The sequence below is a fragment of the Gorilla gorilla genome, chromosome 15 (genome assembly GCF_029281585.2).
Source record: "Gorilla gorilla gorilla isolate KB3781 chromosome 15, NHGRI_mGorGor1-v2.1_pri, whole genome shotgun sequence".
Taxonomy (NCBI): Eukaryota; Metazoa; Chordata; class Mammalia; order Primates; family Hominidae; genus Gorilla; species Gorilla gorilla.
The window spans coordinates 112,092,224-112,116,321 of NC_073239.2; the positions used below are offsets into that span (position 1 = coordinate 112,092,224).

General features: G+C 40.4%; 1 protein-coding gene across 10 annotated transcripts in view; it reads right to left on the reverse strand.

The window, feature by feature from the left end:
* The window catches only part of DICER1 (dicer 1, ribonuclease III), a 72,863-nt gene extending 53,912 nt beyond the window's left edge, over nt 1-18,951 (reverse strand). For 2 of the 10 annotated variants that reach the window (XM_004055648.5, XM_063698157.1), the window contains exons 1-3: nt 18,170-18,299; nt 2,588-2,653; nt 1,561-1,661 (exon numbers count right to left, since the gene is read on the reverse strand). The gene's annotated coding sequence lies outside the window, so the exon portion shown is untranslated. Of the gene's footprint in view, nt 1-1,560; nt 1,662-2,056; nt 2,091-2,587; nt 2,654-17,126; nt 17,939-18,169; nt 18,482-18,870 lie in introns of those variants that run through there. The other 8 variants (XM_063698156.1, XM_055361883.2, XM_055361879.1 and 5 more) reach the window with 8 other exon arrangements.
* Nucleotides 18,952-24,098: the final 5,147 nt, after the last annotated feature.

A 24,098-nucleotide genomic window follows, 5' to 3' on the forward strand; every position in this document is an offset into this window, starting at 1 on the left:
ATTATGCATCCTCCCTGACTGACCAACTGAAAGTGTTTAATCCTGTATTTCAATCCTATGTGCTCAATCCAAGTGATCCTAGCAGTTATACTACAGAGGCTTGGGGTATAGTCTTAATCCATAAAATGTACTTCTGTAATTTTATATGAATTCTTATTTAGATAATTTCTCTTAAAACTCTGTTCTCACTAAAATATGACCAATTAGACTAGAATTTCCTTGGATATAGGAGCTGCATATCTTACCCTTACCTGTATTACCCACTGTACAGAACCACATCCAGGACATGGTAAACAAAAACTGCAGGTTGTTAGAATGAAAACAATGTCCACCTGAGTGACATTAAAACCTCAAACAGCTTCTATTTGCCTTTCATAATTTCTATTACAGATTTTTACAGCTATTCATAGACACACATACACAACATACACGTTATTCTTTTACTGGAGCACAGCTCCATAAGAACAAGACATGAGTCTCATTCTTTGCACCTCTTAAATTTCCTGCTACAATGTTCTGTATATACATTTAAGTAAATACTTGACAAACTGAATTAGAGACTCGTGAATGTCCACACAATAATATACAGAACAGAATCATGGATGGATCAAGATATATTTCTATTCGGTTTGGAAACACGCATCTATCCCACTCCTAACAGCCCTGAGAGATGAGTGCAGGAGAGAGGATGTACAAGGACATAAAGAACAACAATTTAACCCTTCCAATTACATTTTCCATAAGGTTACAATGTTTAAATTAATTTTCATTCATTTAGTGGACAATAACTGGCCCCAGTAATGCACTTTCTATTTAGGGAAAACAAATCCAAGACTTAAAATTCCAACAGGTAATCTGTAATATAAAAACAGGAAAACCTGTAATTTTGCCAATTTTTACTTTCTTGGCATGTTTAAACAGATTTTTTAAACTTGGCCTTAATGAAAAGATCTGAATCTCTGCTGGCAGGTAAAGGTTCTAGTTTCACAGATAAACTGGCTACCATTAACTGCTTTTGCAGAGCCAAAATAACTCCACATGACTGTTTTTCAACTATAGATTTTAAATTTCTGGTCAAACAACTTACCCTCATGAAACTAGTGAGGTTGTTTCATAGTTTCCACATATTATGCACTTAGAAATACAGTCATGCACCCAATAACGATGTTTTAGAGACTGACCCCGTATAAGACTATGGTCTCGTAAGATTATGATACTGTATTTTTACTGTACCTTTTCTACGCTTAGGTATATTTAGATATACAAATACCACTGTGTCACAACGGCCTACAGTATTCAATATAGTAACATGGTGTACAGGTTAGTAGCCTAGGAACAAAAGGTCATACCATAGAGCCTAGGTGTATAATAGGCTATACCATGTAGGTTTATGTTAATTAAGTACACTCTATGATGTTCACACACTGACAAAATCGCCTAACAATGCATTTCTCAGAAGATATCCAGTCATTAAGCAATGCATGACTGTAATTTGGCAAAAGACAAGAAAGACAAGAATAAACTCTCTTCCTCTTTCCACATGATGAATCACAGATTTACCGTTTTAATGTTTGAGATCTCTGTGTTGCTCTTGTCTGAACTGCATTTTGACATTGTGATAGCAGTTTATTGGAAAATCACAGCATGCCCAAGCTTCTGCTCTAAAAATAAATGCAAAAATAGCCAAGTTTAAGATTCCTGTAAACTGAACAGAAACACATCTACAAGAGAGCCCTATTGATATGAAGAATTGAATAAAAGGCCATTATTTTGAATTAAATTTTAAACAAAAGGCATTTAGATTATTTTAGGATACCAAGGCTTACCCTAAAACAAAGAACAAGAGAATAAGCTACAATAGCATGCCTAATTCCCAGAGATCTGGGAGAAATAAAGAGCTAGAGTAAAGTTCAAAAAAAGATTTCAAAGCTAATATAAGGAAATCAAAGTAAATAAAGTCTAAAGATGGTATTTTATAGAAAAATGAAAAAAAATAGCTGTTATTTCCTAAATTCACATATACGAAAGAAATAAAGAAGGTCACCAGAAGACGTACTTGGCTGAGAAATCCAAATAACCCAGTAGTAACTCTTTAACACAGGTATGAAATCCATCAGCAATTCCAATTTCCCAAAATGAAATTAAAAACACAAAAGAACCGTTACATCTACACTATACATTTTTATAGAATTAATTTATAAATAAAATAATTCAAGAACACTGTTAACAATGTTAATGTCGGGCATAAATTTAAATTTGGGGTGGCTCTCTAAAAGAGATTATAAATCAAAAACTAAGAAAGCATAAAATGTAGATATAAAAGTTTAATTTGATCAACAAATACTGATTTTGTTAGATCTGACATCAGACTTGGTTTGCGCTCAGGTCTGAGCCTTCTGCAATGCCTCCACTACCACAAGCTCAGGAAAAACAAATTGGCAGTGGCCTCTTTTTACTACTTCCAGTCCTTTAAAAGACATTCTCGTGAAGGTTAAAGTTCTCATTTCATACACAAATTTGTTTCGCTAAGAAGTCAACAAAGCAGACTGGGGCAACCTTATCACTACTTTGGCATATACATATTTACCTCAAAATGCTGATTCTAAGTTCTTTCAGAGTTTCCAAGTCTGTATTAATTCATACCCTAGGTAACCTAAAAGCAATCAGAGAGAAATTTTAGAAGAGACAACTCATTTTTTAAAACGAACTTTAAGAAATGTTCTACTTTTTAAGATCCCTCATAAAATTCTTTATCTATTGGGCAACAAGACAATGCATGTCTAAAAGAACTGCCCTTTAAAATTGGGATATTATGTTCTAATACAGCCAGGAAAAACAACTTGTTAGTACAATCCAATTAGACAGAAGGGAGAACTCTTGGCATTAAATTACCTTTTCCCTCAGTAAAACTTGGCTTTAAAAATACTTAAACACTATGATAAATCAGTATCATGCTGTATATGAGCATATCTTCCTATCTCCCAATATGTCAGTGCTTGTGTTTTCATTTTTCTTTTTGTTTTTTATTTTATTTTTTTCTATTTTGTAGAGCTGGGGCCACCCCATGTTTCCCAGGCTGGTCTCGAACTCCTGGGCTCAAGTGATCCTCCCACCGTGGCCTCCCAAAGTGCTGTAGTCCCAAAAGATTACCCAAATACCACTGCGTTACAACTGCCTACAGTACTCAGTACAGTAACATGCTGTATTGAATACTGCAGATTACAGGTGTGAGCCACTGCAACCAGCCAAGTTTGTGTTTTCTAAGGCTACCTCAGACTTCATTTAATTTTTAATTTCATTCTATACCGCCACCTAGTAGGATGCAAAGACCACGCACACCAACATGTCCTGCTGTGTCACCCTCTAGAGATGATTTCCAATTCAGACTCACCTCATTCCTAGAAATGCCATAATCAAATTACTAAGTTGATAATCCTTTAAAATTCAATGTAACTCAACTATTACAAAATTATTGCTAAGTTATCCACGTTATTTGCATTGATAATTCCATACATACATTAGAAAGGTAATATGTCAAGTATAATAGCAACTTATTTTATACTGGTAATTCAAAGCTAATAGGTCATTTTCTCATTTTAATTGATCACTGTGAAGTAAAGTACAAACCTGCAAAATCCTGTTTCATAGGCCCCTTTAAGATAACTCTGAAACAGGCATGCCACATATCAGACAATCAAGTTTTAGTACAAACTAGCAAACTTAACCCACGTTAGCAACTAAATGCAGTAACGAGGCTGTATCCTTTCACAGGCTAGTAGCAAGAAAGAACTAACCATTCAGATCTGAAGCCTAAAGGCACCTAGAACTTTCTGCTGTGAATTTTCAAAACTGGTGACAGAATAATTTCAACTCATCCATGTTATTATGCATCACGGATTCTGACATTATTAACTTTGCAAATATTACCATCCAGATTTCATTCCTACTCTCACAAAGCCCAAAATGCATGACTTCTATAAAGTTCCAGGATAAACAAACGGAAAAAAACCACAATATAATGACATTAAAACACTATAAGCAATACTCAGGGTAAGCTAACAGAGAAAACTAAAAAAACGTATGAAGCACTTTAAGTTCCTAATAACAAAAGTGCTATGTGAGATACAAGGCATTATTTTAACTGCAATCACGCCTACATCACTTAGGACAGCCATGGTATAGATACAAAATACTGACTGTTGACATAAGGACAAATACAAATTAAAAATAAGAGGCATAGTTCTCCCTGCTGAAAATAAAAGGGAAGAGGTCCCTTTCCCCTTTTCTTTTCCAGATTTTATTTCTCCCTCCCTTTCAATGTACATAAATTTAAGTCTCTAGTCTTATAACTTGGCTATGTTTCCTAAGGACCTGAAAGCCATCTCTGAAATGGGAAATAACACTCAATTGCCTGGTTTCCTAGGAGGAGATGGGCCTAATTTGTCACCTGACTCCAAAATGTAAAACTTACCTCTAGTCATAAAAATGTGAAAAAAAAATTAGCAATTTTATCTTGAAAATATGGATGTAATGGATTGTAACCATTTAGTTACATAAAACAGTAAGATTTCTTTCTGTCTTTGCCATCCCTTTAGTGACTGCCTGTGATGGGCACAGCAGTCTGATTTAATGTTCATTCAATAATAACACTGTTTTCTTTCTTTTCTACCTTTGTGGAGCAATTTTCTGGGTTGGGAGATTTTGGTTTTAATTGTATTTCCCTAACATTAGCTTTTTTATTTTTTAAATATAGCCCAAATCTCAAACAGTATTCATACCAAGTAATAAAATTCAATTTCTTAGAATTTAAATACTGGAGAAGCCCTAAAATATGCTGGCCAACTACATGGAGGAATTTTTAAAAATGAAAATGAAAGTGGGCAAACAGCCACACTGAAAATGAATCCACACATAGAATCCAAGTTGTTTGAAAACAACTCCTACCTACTTCCCTTTTCTAAGTTGTAGAGCAGAAAAAGTCTCAGATGTTTTTAGCTAACTTAATAAGCAAATTGATGCTCTTGCCTCTTAATATACACATTTATATTTATACATATACTTATATATACATATAAACATGTATTTAATGGACATATTTGCCTCAAAACACTGATTCTGAGTTTTCAGTGACATCTATACACTGTCACTCCCTTCTCATGTATACCCGCCTATGCAGGAGGCACTGAGTAAGGCAACTGGGGATGTAGGAAGCAGCCTCTTTTTTTTTTCCCTTTGTACCTATCTTTCTTTTAAAAATTATCTTAATGCCAGCAAGCAGTTCAGTGTCAGAATACCAAGGTTTAAATCCAGACTCCACTACCTCGCTAACATTGTTTACTTGCCTGTAAAACAGAAACACCTATTATGAGGATTACACAAGATCTTAAACTTAGTAGAGAGAAAATAAAATGCTTGGAACATACAAAATCCATATCATACAAAATACCTCTACCTAGAACCATTTTTTTAAGCATAATTCTTAAACTCTTAAAATTTTATGAAACCCTTAAAGAAAACCTAAAATGTTTCATTAACCCTAAGATTCGGCATAGAAAATGCATTCTCATATAATGCATAGAAGATTTTATACAGAATTTATAGCCAGATTAACCTGAAAAACCACAAACTCCTGAATGGGGATCAGGAGATGCCACCCCCAACTATGCCACTTTGGTATATTATTTTGAGCTGAAAGCAATTAAGAATCAACAGATTCAGGAAAAGTTCTACGCCTTCCCTTTTTCTACTTAAGAGTAAGGCATAAACTCCCCCTTCTTCTACACCAGGAAGAAAACAAGAACAATCCTTATCACAGCACAGAGAGATGGCACCAAGATGAATCTGCATAAACAAACCTTAATAAATAACCCTTTTCTACCAATGGTTTCCTCCGTACACCGTCTAATCACCTTCCCACAGTTTATCAACCCTAGAAATCCAAACATCCCCTCCTTTGTCCTTTCACAATTTATCACTCTTTGTTAAGATGGTATATGAGCCTCTAAATCTAAGTGTTTCTTTGGGATTTTACATCTTTTCTTTGATGCTCCTGTGCATGCAAAAATATTAACATCAATACAAGCTGTACACCTCTTCCCCTGTTAATGTCTTTTGTTAGTTTAATTCACAGATCCCAGCAATAGAGCCTAAGTGGGTGGAGGAAAAGTTTTCCTCCCCTACATTCCAAACAAGCTAGCCATTATGCATTTACATTAAGATGAAAATCAATGCAATTAAATCACAAAATATGGTACATAACGTAAAGTAAATTTAAACAGTTTTGTATTCACTAGTTCTCTTGAAAAACAAAAAATACTGTGTACTACTTACTGGCTGGACAGACATCACTGAAAACATTATTTCACTGAACTGTTTCTTAGGCAATAAAATGTTTCACAGAGAAACAAGAAATAGTAATAATCATGGATATTTCAAAGATACAAAAAAGAAATCAAAAGAAAATATCCAACATATCCACAGTATATAAAACAAGTATTTCAAGGATTTATCAACTATTATTTAGTGAATATAGACTATGAAAAGATTAAGGTCAAACCAAGGATTAAGAGACTAAAGAGAAAAAAAAATAATAATTTCAAGAATTTAAACACTGCTATCTTTACATATTTAAATACAAAACACAGAGAACTATTTATATTTTTACTTTTAATTGTCATTTGTCTTTTTAAAAAGTTTTTTTTTTTTTTAGTTTACCCTAACACTATGGGTATGAACTTTACATTTCTGTCATTCTTAATTAAAATTCACTGCACATTAACCTAGTCATTACCACACACACAAAAAAAACTTCATATAGAAATGCTCCCTTCATCATTACCATTTATAAGAGCAAAGAAACACTGCCTGTCACCAATTTACATGTCTAACAATGATTGAGGAAATGGTTTGGTAAACCCTGGTTCATTTTACATGGTGAAGTTCAATTCAGCCATTTAAAATGGTAAGTTTATAATGAACAAAAATGCTTATGTTGAGAGCAGCAGTAGGCAGACAAATGCCTAGGCAGACAGGGGTAGGTCCCCGGTGAAACCCCACCTTCAAATCAAAGACAGTTTAAAGCCTGAAGGTCGAGATACACAGTATTTTTTGTTTGTTTTTCAAGAGAACTACAAGTCCCAGATAAATCCAGGGACCAGACTGAGAACCTGTCTTGCCATTTGGCACACTTTCCTCTGATTGATCCTCACCCTTCACCTATCTTACATATACCTACACTTCCCTAATTGGTTTCTTACACTGTCATGCCCACCTTTGAGTGGTGCTTTTAACTTTTTTTTGCATACTCACAAACCAATCAGCACACACTCCCCTATTCTGAGCCTGTAAAAGCCCAGAACCCAGCCACACTGGGGGAAAAACCACACAACTGCAGGTGGGGAACCACCCCCGCATCCCCTTTCTGCTGAGAACTGTTTCATTGCTCAATAAAATTTATGTCTGCCTTCCTCACCCTTCAGTTGTCAGCATATCCTCATTCTTGGATGCAGGACAAGAACTTGGGAACCGCCGAACGCGGGTACGAGCTGTAACACAGGTAGGCTGGGGCATGACTGGCCCAGCCACTAGCTGAGCCAGAGCACAAGCCAGGTGTGGCACAGGCAGGCCAAGTGGGAGGGTAGCATAGCCAAGCAAGGCCCGGACAGGGGTGTCACCAGCCAAAGGTCCCCGGCTGGTAAAGTGACTGAGAAAAATCCTGTGTAAATGGCTTTAAATGAAAAAGTAGAACACTTTTATTTACAGTGAGACTATAATTATGTCTTAGTTAAAAACTAAAGGAAAGGAAAAAGGGAGGGAGTGAGGAAGGCTAAGAAGGAAAAGGAAGTGAGAAAGGATAAGAAGGAAAAGGAAGAGAGGAAGGAGGTGAGAGAAAATTAGTTTACCCAAAAATTAATGGTGAATTACTTGGATGAGTATTTTTCCTTTAAACTTTTCAGCATTTTAAATTTCCTACAACTTGAACACACAGAATTGGGAATTGGAAAACAAACTTTCAAACTGTGGATGATTTGTGTGACGATAAGCTAGAGACATACAATTCTGTTTTAGGTATTGAAAACATCCTCCCAGCCGTGTGCAGTGGTTCACACCCATAATCCCAGCAATTTGGGAGGCCAAGGTGGGCAGATCACGTTGAGCCCAAGAATTCTGAGACCAACCTGGGAAACATGGCAAAACCCCCATCTCTACTAAAAATATAAAAATTAGCCAGGTGTGGTGGTGTGTGCCTGTAGTCCCAACTCCTCAGGAGGCTGAGGCGGAAGAATCACCTGAGCCCGGGGGGCTGCAGTGAGCCATGATCACACCACTGCACTCCAGAGTAAGACCCTGTCTCTAGAATGAATGAATGAATGAATGAATGAGTAAAAACCTCCCCCGTTAAGGCACAAAATGTGGTAACATTTACCTGAATATCTGAGTGGGAAAAAACACACACAAACTGTTTTTCCTTTGTTCTCACACAACACATAAAATTTCTGTGACCAAATGTGTGGGGTTTCTCCCCAACAACAAGCAAGCCATCAATTCTGCAGCAGACACCAGCTGGGTGTCTTCTATTAATGACTGAATTCCAACATTATCTACCTGGAGATAGCATCAGATCCCACAGGTTGAGGGCTCCAGTCCTCAAGACCTCCCCCACCCTTCCGTGTCAATTGCAAACCTCAGGTTATTTTTTGCCAGTGCTCCCGACCAATCAGTTAACTGGGGTTCCCACAACACCCTCCTGGGATTTAACTTGCTAGACCAGCTCACAGTCCTTGGGGAAAAACTTAACTTATGTTTACCAGTTTATTATAAAGGATATTACAGGCTGGGTGCAGTGGCACATGCCTGTAATCCTAGCACTTTGGAAGGCCAAGATGGGAGGATCGCTTGAGGCCAGCAGTTCGAGACCGGCCTGGTCAACACAGCAAGAGTCCATCTCAATAAAAATAAGTAAATTAATTAGGTAAAGGATATTACAAAGATCCAGATGAAGACATGCACAGGGTTAGGTATGGAGAAGGGGTATAGAGCTTCCAAGCCCTCCCAGAGCAAACTGCCCTCCAGGAACCTCCATGTGTTCAACTATCCAGAAGCTTTCCAAACTCTGTCCTTCAGGGTTTTTATGAAGACTCATTACCTGGGCATGATTAACCTTCAGCCCCTCTTCCCTCCCCAGAGGTTGGAGGGTGGGTCTGAGTCCAAACCTCTAATCATGCCTTAGTCTTCCCAGTAACCAGCCCCCATTTTGAAGCTACCAGGAGCTACCAGCCACCAGTCAATCATTAGCATACAAAAACACATCACTTTGGAGATTCTAAGGATTTCAAGCCTTGTATGCCTAAGAATAGGGTAGAGGACAGACCAAATATATATTTTACAGTATCACAGTATCTACAATTTAAACCACAAATTCATTAGCCTTCTTTTCATGCATTACTCTATCTGAACCAAATAAATTTCTGGGTTTCTCTAAATCTCTAACATAAATATATTATGTTTAGATTTCAACATAATCATGCCTAAAATTAGATGGTCCAAAATTGAAGTGGAACACAGGTCAAATACCATCTTAACAAATTCCACCCATCAAAGATCTCCATATAAGAAGTGTCTCCAGGCTGCAAGCCAAAGGTCCGCTTACTTCTTGGAGTACTTCTCAGAAAGATGACATTTCAACACATCAAAACAGCACAGATACCCACCCCTCCCCTTCAAGTTACCTATAATGACATTTGTCCTACAGTTTTGTTTCAAGAGACATAAATACTTAACACATCACTAGCTTTCAAGGTGAGTTTTAAGGATGATATTTGATTCCAAGTTTCTGTACTTTACTCTTTTTTTTTTTTTTTTTTTGGAGACAGGGTCTCACTCTGTTGCCCAGGCCAGAGTACCATGGCTATTTACAGGCACCATCAGAGCACATTACAGCCTTGAACTCCTGGGCTCAAGTGATCCTGCCATCTCAGCCTCCTGAGTAGCTGAGACTACAGGCACATACTTTACTCTTAACACTTTGCAATGAGTGCTAGAATTTTATTCAATTCATGACTATCCTCTACCTTTACACCAAGAAAGAGCATCCATTGGGAAAAAGGAGTCGCAATTTTCTCTATGTCAAGCTGTTTTAAGATATATAACATGAATACTTAAATACTAAAGGGAGGTCAATCCAGAGACAAAATGAACATAAGAGACTACTGAGTTAAGATGGATGTTTATTGAGACAGGAAAGCAAATATATTAAAAGGTCCAGGCAAGAGTATGACGCACTACATCATCATAGCTTCTGTGCAACATCTCATGTTATCTGCCTTTCCCGTAACACCAAAACAAGTGTGTACCAACAGAGTTCGCCACCTCTCACGAACCCCACCCCACAACTTTCCCTAAAAACCTCTATGACTTTAGTCCCCTCCCCTCTCATTTAGCACACATGGGCTGTCTACAACACCCAAATCATCATGGGCTTCATTATATTGCTGCCCCATATATTAGCTGTTATTGCCATCTCCCTCAAGAGTATTAAGATCTTTGAAAGATAATCTCATACTATACTCACATTCATATTACATAGTTCATGATTTGTTTGATTTTCATCTTACTGTAAATTTGTAATGACTAGATAGTTTGGAATGTAGGAAAGTAAATATCCATGAATAATTTTTTATTAATTAATTCAAAGTTGAGAATAAGCTTTATTGATCTTAACAACTATTGAATTAAAGCAGCTTTTTATAGGTCAAATATAAAACTCAAATTAGACACTTTCTATATTTAAAAGACTTTAAACAACCCAAATTATTTTAACAAGCTTAACATCCTCGATCTTGGCACCCAAGTCCAAAAGAATAATTCGAGGCTAACTAGAAACTGTCAAAGCTAGAGAGGTATCAGTTAGTGCAATGATAATTTTGGTATCATCTGACTATACCCATCCTAGTTTTCTCAGGTAACTTCCAACCACTACAAAATTCTCTTCCATATTAATGCAAACTAATCTGACTCTAACCTTGAAGATGTTTCAGAAACAATTTTAAAGTTCTTAAAGTTACAGGTGCAACTGGGAAAACCCAAAAACTCAAGACATTATTTCTCAACTTTAGTTTCTCATTTTACAAACTGTATTTTGTAGGCCGGGCACAGTGGCTCATGCCTGCAATCCCAGCACTTTGGGAGGCAGAGACAGGTGAATCACTTGAGGTCAGGAGTTCGAGACCAGCCTGGCCAACATGGTGAAACCCCGTCTCTACTTAAAACATACAAAAATTAGCTCAATGTAGTGGCTTGCACCTGTAGTCCCAGCTACTCAGGAGGCTGACACAGGAGAATCGCTCGAACCCAGGAGCCAGCGGTTGCAGTAAGCTAAGATCACGCTACTGCACTCCAGCCTGAGAGACAGAGCAAGACTCAGCATTAACAACAACAAAAAAGAAATCGTATTTTGTTAGGTTTAAAATTCAGGCGAAACTCTACTGAATGTCAACTAATAAATGTAGAAGCAATGACAGAAAAGTCACCATTTTTAACCATCACATTAGTAATTGAAGCAAGGATCATTAATGGATGCTAAAACCATTGGGTGAAGGTTACTAAAGAATATTTACATAGCCTGAAAGCTTTTCTGCAGATTACCTACTAATTACAAATGAAAACTGGTATTTTTATTCAGTGGAAAAACCTGATAGATACCCCTTTAATCCAAGTGACAAAGCTAAGATCACCAATATTGGGACAAACTGACAACACATACCTCATGTAGTTTTCCTACTAAAAGTACAAAACTTGAACCTATTTTTGCCGGGGGAAAGAGGGGAACAGAGTCTCGCTCTGTTGCCCAGACTGGAGTGCAGTGGCACAATTATAGCTCACTGCTACCTCAAACTCTTAGGTTCTAGAGATCCTCCTGCCTTGGCCTCCTAAAGTGCTGAGATTACAGGAGTGAGCCACTGTGCCCAGCTGAAACCTGAATCTAATCATAAGGAAACATAAAACCTAACTTGAGGTTTATTTTACAAAACACTTGGCTTTATACACTGAATTGAAGTATGATTTCAAGGATGATGTGTTAATTCATGCATAGCAGATGAAGAATGTGTTATTTAGGGAAAGTTAAGAGACGTTTAAGGCACTGTTACATTTGGTACCACTACTACAGAGACCAACTAAGATAGCTGAACCAGTATAGATAATCCTCCTCAAAAACTTGTCTGTAAAATATTGTTCTCAAGCCCTCTTTTCCTTCATCCTCCATTATATTACTAGACCATACATTTCAATATTGATAATTTGGGGGCTCACAATATAATCTAATCACATTAAGACTATTGCATGTTAAAATTTTCTCTAATACACATATTTAAAAGAAAAATATTACATAAATTTTATCAAATGCTAGTTATGTACCATGAGAGTTTAAGAAACTCCTTTTTTTTCTCAAAACCTCAAGAGGCAAACACCACTATGACAGTTTATAGACAAGGAAGCTGAGACTCAGAGACGTTGCCATATGCCCAGTGCTCATCGGTTATAAAGTCGAAGAATCAGGATTTGAACCCTGGTCTCTCTGACACCAAACACTTGCTCTTAAGCATCCCTACAAAGCTATGATAAAACATTAATATTTAACTCTGCAAAGTGGAAAGAACTTAAAATACCATGAATCAGAGCAACTGACAGTGATGGCTGGGCAGCAGGATGCATAAGAGGCAGACAGGCTGTGAGTTCATCATGTTAATATCACCTCCCAGGATGTTACCAAAAGAGGAAAGACAGAAATCCTGCAATCTCAAAATATCTCAGAGGACTAAATACGACTAAATATGACTACTACCTTTCTTTTTCCCTTCAAACAGGGTCATTTAACTTCTTAATCAAAGAACCTTCCTACATCATGTCAAAGATCAGTTTTTAAACTAAGGGTCTTCTCTCATTATTCAAGTTCTCTAAGTACAACCGGTTTCTTTTCTTAAAATTCTGAACTGGTTAACAGACCTCATTTTCTAATCCTCAAGAATTGCTCAAATGTGTTGTTAAAACCCCTGCTTTATGGCATACATTGAGCTGTCAAAGAAAGAACAAGCACAACAGAGTTGGTCTGTGCCAACAAAGAGAAAGTCTGCAATACAGTTAAACTCCAATTTTGACGGCGATTTTCTCCCATGATTCTTAACACTTCCCTCAGTCTGCAATGTTTCTGTGCACATAATCATACGTACCTCACAAAGCAAAAAGGACCAAGTAGCATGATTTGTCCAAAAGCAGAATAGTAATAATCTTTTTAAAAGCCTTAATATGTAAGCAATATTCTTCCCCACAAAACTGTGTTAGCTTCTAAATACTTCAAAAAGTATTATAAATTAACTTATTCACTCAACAAATCAGTGTCTCCTATATGTCAAGCACCATGTCTGGTAATGAACATGCATGAAGAATCTAATCCTTACTATTCCATAAACCTTAACACAGCCAAGAACATGTAATGCTGCTATAAGCCTAAAAAAAAAAAAAAAGAAAAAACTCTAAGGCCAAACTTAAGCCTGTCATGTCTTACTTCTAGTAACAGTCTTACTGACATCCTCAGAGAATGTTTTGTAGCATCTTCTTAGTCACTTATTTAAAATGTATATTGAGGTAACTGCATGTTAAAGGAGTACCAACAATTCATTGACAATTTTAGATGAGGAAGCCATTTTGTACTCAGAATTATTTTAACAAAGGCTTTATTACATAACTGAAAATGTCAATTTCACCAGCTACATCTCAAAAATAATGTTTTTCTTTCTGTATTAATTCATCAAGTATACACCACGATACAACCAGTCTTACTTTTTAGACCAACACACGTTCCTAAAGACTGGGTGAGAGGGCTGGGCACGGTGGCTCACACCTGTAATCCCAGCACCTTGGGAGGCCGAGACGGGAGGATCACAAGGTCAGGAGATCAAGACCATCCTGGCTAAACACGGTGAAACCTCATCTCTACTAAAAATACAAAAAATTAGCAAGGTGTGGTGGCGGGCACCTGTAGTCGCAGCACTCGGGAGGCTGAGGCAGGAGAATGGCATGAACCCAGGAGGCGGAGCTTGCCGTGAGCTGAGATCGCACCACTGCACTCCAGCCTGGGCGACGTAGTGAGACTCCATCTCAAAAAAAAAAAAAAAAAAGACTGGCTGAGAATTCCTATTTGGAAAATCCTCACTGCCCATGTTGTCCAGAGAGCTTATTCCTGAATGGATTGTTATTCAGCATCTGTCAACAGCCTGAATGAGACAACTGATATTCGAGGGACACCACCCAAAAGAAATTAATGAATCAAACCACTGGAACAGTGAACACCTGTATTACTAAAGCTTTTCTATTATGCCTGAGGCTTTTATCCAGTTTCTCTAAAATGGCATGTGAAAAAATGTTTCTCTATCGTTTGTAAAATGTAAAACATTTTCTCCATATATTGCTAATGTTATTTAATGTAATAATCCAAAAGATTGATTATTCTTCATATAAGATAAAAATCTGCTTCTAATTGGTATGCTTCCTTTCATTAATCAACGTGAGTTACGTGCAGCACTCACCTTTCCTTGCCCCAATCATTCATCTAATTCTCTGCCTCCACATTCTATACTACCAACCTTTACCATTTTCATAGTACTCTAATACTTTCCTATTATAAGACCATTTCAAATCCTTTCTCAAAATAGACATCATCAACTATTAAATAAATGTACTAATACTAGAGTCTTAGCAGAAATTTGGAAGAACTGAAAACTAGCCATCAAAAAATCAAAAGGTCCAAGCCCCACAGGCTAAGGAGGTGGAATACCAAGAAAATAATGCTGCCTCAGAAGACTACAGTCATTTGGCAAGTCGTAAATTGCAAAGAAACCTGTGAATAAGAGCGAGTATAATACATACATTGGGCTTTCAGGATGAACTAAGCTCTTGAATGTCCAAAAAGCACAGCAAAAGGTAAACAAAATAAGTCACTTGGCTCCAACTTTCTCTTTATACAAATTAAACAAAGACCTCACCAATATCTTCCTCTGGCATTCAATAAAGCACATCACTCCATGTTTGATCAGTTTTTTGAATACCTGCCAGACACTATGATAGGAACCAAGATCGTAAAAAGGAGTCAATCCTGGGCCTCCGAGAGATTACAGATTTTACTGACAGAGAAGTTGTTTGTAGGAAATTATCACTGCTTGGAGGAACCCTAAGAAAACTCATACTGCAATAAATTCTGAGTCTAGTCTAGTGTTTTGATGATCAAGAAACAATGTGACCACTTTGAGGTATATGTCTAAAAGAAGGGAAAGCATGGACTCCAATGAATTATTTGTATACCTACGTTCACAGCACCATTATTCACAGTAGCCAAAAGATGGAAGCTACCCAAGTGGCCATGGACAGATGAATGGATAAACAAAATGCAGTATATTCATACAATGAAATACCATTCAGCTTTTCCAAGGAAGGGAATTCTGACATCTAAATCATCACAGATGAGCCATGGAGACACTATGCTGGGTAAAATAAGCCAGACACAAAAGAACAAATACTGTATGACTCTACTTATTTTGAGGTTTCTCCAGTAGTCAGTGACAGGAAATAGAATGGTGGTTCCCTGGCATTGAAGGTAGGATGGAATGAGGAGTTAGTGTTAATGAGGACAGTTTGAGTTGGGAAAGATGAAAAAGTATGGAGATGGATGCTGGTAATGACTAAAAACAATGTGAATGTACTGTATGACAGCTAGTTGTACACTTAAAATGGTTCAACGTTGTGTTATGTATATTTTACCATGCCAAAAAAAAAAACCAACTATCTGAAATATTCAAATAACCATTCATTCACCTGAACATTTAAGGTTAGACACAGCTTCATTCATTCCACAAGTCTTAACTGAGGAGTCACTACAAGTGATGCAGCCCTGAAATCCATTTGGAACAGTAATGCAACACAAAAAGCATGCCTCCAAAGATTCTAAAACCAAACCACAATTCGATCTCGGCTCTGCCACTTCGAGATTCCTAACTTGGGGTAATAATCACTGACTCTTAGTTTCCTTGCCTGTAAAACAAGGACAATATCGAGTTGATCGCAGGGTCACAGTGAGGATTAGAAGAGAATGTACGTAGAACCTGAAACATCTTGGCGCATAACAAGGAGGCACTCAATAACACGTTTCCCTTATCTCCTTTGCCATGAGCAAGTGGAAACGTGACCATGACATGGTAGGGTCGCAAGTGAGAGAATGTCTACGAAATATCTACTTTCTCAAATGAAACAAGCACCTCACGTGTCAGCTAGTGGTAGAAAATAAAACATCCCAACGCCATAAAAGTCACCCTCTCTAGAAGATAGCACTACAAGTACTGTACAACCCACTATATGACAAAATCACTGTCAAATAAGAATCATGAGCCACATCAAAAGACAATGTCTTCTAAAACCAAGACAGTAAAGCTCAATAATAGCAAAACAACCTAGCTACCCAACTCACACATTGAGCCACGGGCAAAATACAGCAGTCAGGGCTTACCCTTCAAACATGAGATGGAAGCATAAAAAGCAGGCCCTTACTAAAAAGGATTGTAGGAAAATGTCTTTTCTCCCCAAATCAAAATGGACTAACTGTTCTTTTCTTAAAACAGCATTTTGGTGCCGTGAGTAAATCTATAAACCTATGTTACCATGATCAATGTTTATAGTGACCATGTTAAAAGCAATCTTTAGTTTTTTGGTTTTTTATCTATTGAGTTTTATGGAATATGCCCTAAAATGAAGTTTTGAAATAATTGTATATGTATGTATGTGCATGTATATAGCACATATTACATATAATACACACGTGCCACAGGTAGCTTTAAAGTAGACTTTGCAAAATAAACTGGCTATTCCAGAACCTAATTTCCAAAGATATCAATAATATTGAAAATTACTATTCTCTAGGACCTGGCTTATCCCGAACCCATCTTTTAATAATCTGAGTTTTCTGGTGAGGATGTAATTTTTATTTAGAAAACTTAACGTTTACACCAATACATTTTCAATATAGCTAACCTGTTTTAAAAGCACATTTTTAACAATATTTTCCGAGTTACTTAAATCCTAACCTGAGTCCTTTTCCACTGTTTGAAAACAAGCACCATGAAGACACCTGACAATCCGGATTGTAAAGATTCAGAATATTCGAAGACAGAAGCATAGGCGTCCAAATGATCCTCTTTCATCAGATGAATGTTTTTAAAACCTGAAAGTCCTAAGAACACTTACTTATCGTGTAGACCAGTAACGTGTCCCTTTAACCACAACTCTCTCCACAAAAGCACGGAGTTAACACTACACACCAAGGACCCTCCACTCATCTCCACGTTTCCGCGGATCTTCAGGTTCCTAAGGACACACTCAGTGGTTTGCTGGCTCTGACCTCCAGGCAGAGCCATCAGGGCAACTCAGCTTTTCTGGACAATCTACATAAATCTGACGTGCTAACTTAACACATACACTGATTTCCCCAAAATCAAAAACCCTGAAGAAAGGGTCCTCCGCAGGGTCTGGGCATTTTGGCACAAAAACATCTGAGGGGAGAGGCAAAAGAATGGCCTCGGCCCCTGCCCGCCCCCCAGGGCCCCAATCTGGTCCCCTGACAGTAATCACACAGGACCCTCCCCGGGAGGGACCGAGAGCCCAGCTTCGTCCCCTCCGGGCGCGGCGCAGCGGCCCCATCAGAGGAGGACCCCAGGGTGCTCCCGCAGGTCAGGCGCGCGTCTCCACCTCCGCTGCTCCCGCGCCACTTTCCCGCGCGTGACGGGACCTGTCAAGAGCCCCGGGCCTCGCCAGGCCGGGGAGTGGACAGGCGCCGGCATCCCCCACCACGCCACGGCGGCCCGGAAAGTCTCCCAGGGCTGCCTCGCGGGGAGGCGCCGGGGTCCGGGCCCAGGAGCAGAGCCAAGGCGGGCAGACGCCGGGTCCACAGGCCGCGCTGTGCGGGACGACGAGGCAGGCGAGGCCGCGCCCTTCGTCAGCGCCCGCCAGGCCCGGACGCGCGGCTCGGGGCCATGGCCGGCACGCGGGCCTCCGCGCGGAGGCGGGAGCGCGGCCAGGCGACCCGCTCCCCGCCCCGGACACAAAGCTGCTCCGCGGGAGCCCGCCTCACCTGCAGCACGGGGCGCCGCGGGCCTTCGAGAACCATCGGACCCCGCTCCGGCGCGCGCGTCACAGCCCAGGCCTCCCGGAGCCGCCCGGCGCCGCCGCCCCCGCCGCCATTTCCTCGCGCTCGCCGTCGCCTCGTCCCCGCTGTCAGGTTACTCCATTCACCTGGGCCTGCAGCAGCCTGCGCCGCGCCTCCGCCTCGACCCCTCCCGCCGGCGCCTGCGGAGACTGCGCAGCGCCCGGCTGGCCCGCAGCCCGCGCACGGCCCGCGGCAACGGCGCACAGCCGCTTGGAGAATCCCACTAGCTCCCGCACCGCCCCTCCGCGCCCCCACGCTCCGCTCGCCCCGTGGCGGCATGAGAGCGAGCCTGTGATTGGACAGGGCCTGGCGGTGAAAGGTTAATCCCGGCCCTCCAGCCACTCAGGAGCAGGGAGACAGCGGGCGCGCGCGCGGAGCCCGAGGCGGCGTTTGCGGCCCAGCGCTTGGACTGGACCCTGGCGTTGGGCCGCAGTTGCGCGGAGTATTTGGGGCCCCCGGGAAGCCGCGCGCCGAGGTCGGCTAATTTTGGCAGACTCTCTGAGCTCTCGGAATTCGACTGCCTCCATTGTTGCCCCTTGTGGCACCCACAGACCGTAACGTGGCCGTAATTGTTTCCTGGAGAGCTTAGCTTCCCTCTGAGCACCTCCCTCCCCTTTTTAAAGTACCTTCCAACTCGCCTGCGTTTCCTCGCGTTAGTGGTGCAGGGGCCTCCGCATTTGGGGAAATAACAATCACCCACTTCCGCCCCCCACCCCAACCGGGATCCCCAGATAATGAGAAATAGACGGTGGCACTCTGTGTGTACGCTGTTCATTTGCATAGGTCGGAACCGCCCACCACAGCTTGTAGCTAGGAATTAAAATATCGGTGGGAATTAAATAAGTGGCTGGCTTAAAGAACATCGTCTTAATTTATCCCCAAATGTAGACATCTCTTCAGTGGACTCCCTGATAGGCCGGTTTGCTCCAGGTGAGGTGTGCTCACAGCAACTGCAACCGTGTTTCTTTCAGCCCCTGGGCGTGAGCAGAACCTACTATGCGCCCCTGCTGCCTGGGCTGTGCTGTTCAGTTTGGGGCCACCAGCCCCACATGGCTCCTGAGCACTTAAAGTATGGCTAGTCGGAATCGAGATATATGCATTCTTTACCAAATAATGTTCAAAAAACATTGTTACATGTGGAAGTGATAAACTTTTTTCATATATTGGGATAAAAGTTTTATTTATTTTTTAGTGTGGGTTCTACAGAATTTTAAATGTCATCTGTGGCCTGCATTATATTGCCATTGGGCAGACTGATCTAGGGCTTGCATGTCTGTGATCCTTAGGTGCACCCTGTGAGGTAGGTGCTTTAACTGTGTGCACATTGTGAGGTAGGTGCTGAAACAGCTTCCTATTTTTTTTTTCTTTTGAGACGGAGTCTCACTCTGTCTCCAGGCTGGGGTGCAGTGGAGGGACCTGGGCTTACTGCAATCTCCGCCTCCCAGGTTCAAGTGATTCTCCTGCCTCAGCCTCCCGAGTAGCTGGGATTACAGGGGCGTGCCACCACACCCAGGTAATTTTTGTATTTTTAGAAGAGACGGGGTTTCACCATGTTGGCCATGATGGTCTCGATCTCTTGACCTTGTCATCCGTCCGCCTTGGCCTCCCAAAGTGCTGGGATTACGGGCGTGAGCCACCGTACCCAGCCTGCTTCCTGTTTTAACAGACGAAGAAATGGAATAACTTCCAGCAAGTAAGTAGCCAGTAAGTGAACAACTGAGATTTGAACCCAGGTAGTCTGGCTTTGAGGCTGGTGTGCTCAGTCATTACTGTGCTAAAATTTTGATAATATATTTACTATGAATTGGCTTAAAGTTTCACTTGAAGGTAGCATATTCATGGGCAAAATTAGGAAGTAGGATGCTCCTGGCAGACCCATGTATTTAAAAAAGTAGTTTCTTATATGTCAAGCACGGTGAGCATGTCATACCTTTAAGACCCCAGTCATACATATAAGGCTTTCTTTGTAGCTAGGAATTAAAATATTGGTGGGAGTTAAATAAGTGGCCGGCTTAAAGAACATCGTCTTAATTTATCCCCAAATGTAGATATCTCTTCGGTGGACTCCCTGATAAGCCTTTATGAGAAGGACAGCATCTCAGTATGGGGGTAGGCACTGGACTCTATTGGCAGTGGAAGTTTGTGGGCTGGTACAACTTCAGCCCCTCTGGTTGTCCTCTTGCAATCTGTCAAGACTAGCCAGGCTGCTTGTTCCATCAGCAGGTTTACCTGATTTTTTTATTTTTTTAATTTTATTTTTTTTAATTTTATTTATTTGTTTTTTTCTTTTTTGAGGCAGAGTTTCACTCTTGTCGCCCAGGCTGGAGTGCAATGGCGCAATCTCGGCTCACTGTAACCTCTGCCTCCTAGGTTCAAGCGATTCTTCTGCCTCAGCCTCCCGAGTAGCTGGGTTACAGGCATGTGCCACCACGCCCGGCTAATTTTTGTATTTTCAGTAGAGACGGGGTTTCACCATGTTGGCCAGGCTGGTCTCGAACTCCTGACCTGCCTCGGCCTCCCAAAGTGCTGGGATTACAGGCATGAGCCACTGCGCCTGGCCGGTTTGTCTGATTTTTATCAATTTCAGTTTTTATTTTTAAAATAAATAGTATATCCATATTATTCATTTATCAGAAAGCCTATAAAAGATACACAGTGGAAAAAGATGTCCCTCACACCTGTCCTAGTGTCACAAATAGGTGACCACTGTTTCCTTTCCTGCTCATTTTTCAAAATGTTTATGTATATATGAGCCAAGATATGCCCTTTGTGTTCCTTGTTTAGAAAAATGCCGGCATGCCATACATATTTACTCCACCTTGTGTTTTTTACTTAATGTATCCAGGGGGCATGTTTATAGTAACACGTAGAGAGCTGCTTGCTGTTTTTTCAACCCCCTTAACATATTATTGCAGGTATATCCATACCATAATTTACCAATTCTCTATTGATGGACATTTAGACTTTAAGTCTTTTGGAATTAAATGTTGATCCATTTGGAATCGATTTAATATATAGGGTGAGGTATAGATCCAAATTAATTTTTTTGTCCAGGTGGCTACACAGTCATTTATTGAGCAGTTCACTTCTGGACTCTGTATCCGTTCTAATGGTCTGTCTATTCATACTCCACTTGCTGGTTTGTTTTAAATCCAGAGACATAAAATCTTGTAAGGGATATTGTTTCACACTTTGTTTGGATCACTAGAAATCTTAAAGCCTATATTTCAGCCCATGTTAAGCAACGGTATAGTAGCATGTGGCATGCATTTTCTATGGGCTAATTTTTATTTTCCCTTAGCCCCTATTATTTCCACAATTTGGTTTATTTTTTGTAGAACAAGCCAGGATTTAAATATACCTTTAAGACTCTCTGTTTGCAAGTAACAGAAACCAAGCTGAACTAGCGCAACCAAAAAGGAGGAATTTACCATAATGATATAGGTGCTTCTCACAAAAGCCCAGAACAGGAATACAGCCACATCTTAGCAAAAACTAGAACCAGTCATTGAAAAGCTTCCAGGAACCCAAAAGGTACTCTCTGTGCCCCTCCTCTGTGATTGTTTTCTATGTATCTCTGCTAACTTGTTCTCTCTGCTTTTCCATCTACATGGGAGAATATAGTCACTCCCATATTGGACTGGGCTGTCAGTTCAGTGAGGAGTCTGAGCCCAAAGAAGGAAGGTGGGGCAGCAGCCCTGCAAGGCCAGACAGCTGATTACATACAGGAGAACTACACAAAGAAAAACTATATTGAGGGTAATGGGAGCCAGATTTTTCCCTGTTGGAGAAGGGAGTTACAAGTACAGAAATAAGAAAAGCAAGAAGTTTGTGTGATTGGATTGGAATTGGAGATATTCATGTAAAGTCATGGTTCTTAATACATGTAGATATAAAAATAAATATAAATGTAAAAGTGTGTATATATATATTTTGTGAGATTTTGAAATATATATTTGGTCTTTGACCTCATTTTCTGGTGTACAACTCCTAAATTTCTTACAAACACCGAAGTGATGTCTTTTGTATGCTAATGAGTTGGCTGGTGGCTGGGAGCCCCTAGGTAGCTTTAGGATGGGGTTGGTCATCAGAAAGACCAACGCAGGATCAGAGGGTTGGACCTTCAGCCTATCACCAACTTCTTGGAGAAGAGAAGGGTTGAAGGTCAGGTTATCACCAGTGGCCAATAGTTTAATCAGTCATGCCTTATGTAATGAAGCCTGCATAAAAACCCATGAGGACAGGGTTGGAGAGCTTCTAGATAGCTGAACACCAGGAGGTTCCTGGGAGGGTGGTGCACCCAGGGAAGGCGTGAAAGGTCTGAGGCCCTTCTCCCATACCTCATCCTATTTATCTTTTCATCTGTATTGTTTGTAATATCTTTTGTAAACATAAGTGCTTGAGTTCAGTGAGCTGCTCTAGCAAATTAATCTAACCCAAGAGGGGGTCATGGCAACTACAACTTGAAGCCTGTCGGAAGTTCTGGAGGCCCAGACTTGGGACTGGTCAGTAGCCAGGGACCGAGTGGGGCAGTTGTTGGGGATGTCTTGGGGAGTGAGCCTCAACCTGTGGGATCTGATGCTATCTCCAGGTTAGAAGGGAATTGGAGGACACCCAGTTGGTGTCTGCTACAGAATCAATTGCTTGCTTGGTGTGTGGGGAAACGCCCCCCGACATTTGGTCACTGAAGTCTTCTTTGTTAATTGTTGAGGGTGAGGGAATAGGGTGTGTAATTTTTCCACAGTCAGTTATATACACACACGTCTATAAATGAATTTACATATATTTCCTAGGCCTAACCAGTGAGAAGGTCTTGGTGCAGCAACACCACATTAGCCAAGAGAACACCTAACACCTAGCTCTAAACACCATTCTCCATGAAAAGGAACCAGGGCGCTTTAGAGAAACGGCTGATTTTAGGGTTGGGCCAGAGAAAGTATAGTATGAGACTGGAACATCTTGTGCTAGAAAGTGTGGAAATGCTCAAGAAATGGTGGAGACAGTTCAAAAGGACAAAGCAATCAGCTTGAAAGGGCTTCTGTTGGCCAAATATGGGACAATTTGAACATCAAAATAAATCACAGTAGCAGGAGATTATATCCCATGGGTTAAAATGGAACCTATGAGTCCACACTTTCAAAAAAAAATAAATAAATGGCAATAAAGAGCTCTTTAGAATAGAATTCAATAATATATTTAGAAAAAAGAATGGAATTGTAACCCAATCATAGGTTCAGCAGCCCGCTGCTTACAGAGCACAATTAACAAGAGTGAGGTCTGCTATAAAGAAAGTGACTTTTTATTCCAAAGCTTAACGTAGGGGGAAAAGTGCAGGTTCCTGCCTTAAGGTACTGATTTGCTTTTGGGGCAGAAAGCAGGGGCTTTTAAAGTGGGACTTGGCATGAATGGCATGCAGGGGAGGGAGCAAGCAGATGAGGATCTACATGACTCTCCTTAGCGCTTTATCTACCGGGTGTTTGAGCTGGCACCATGGCAGGCAGAACTAGATTGTAAAGTGGCCATTGTCTGAGATGCTCTCCAAGTGGGACAGAGTTTCCTAGCAGGCATACTTTAGATTGTAAATTGACTGTTGTCTCTCCAGGCAGTCTCCTGGTGGGAGAGATTTCTGGCTCGGAACCTTCTAAGTAAGCACATGGTTAAATAAGCTTGCCCTGTAAGGAGTGTCTGGTGAAGGGAAGGTAAAGATTATAATTGCATTTCTAAGGAACTAAGTGGGAAGTGGGAAAAAGGAGAAAAGGAGAAAAGAAAAAAAATGTTTTAAAACACAATTATCTTTCTCTTAGAAAAATGGGGGTACTCAGTAAACAGAAAATCACCATTTGGCAATCATCAG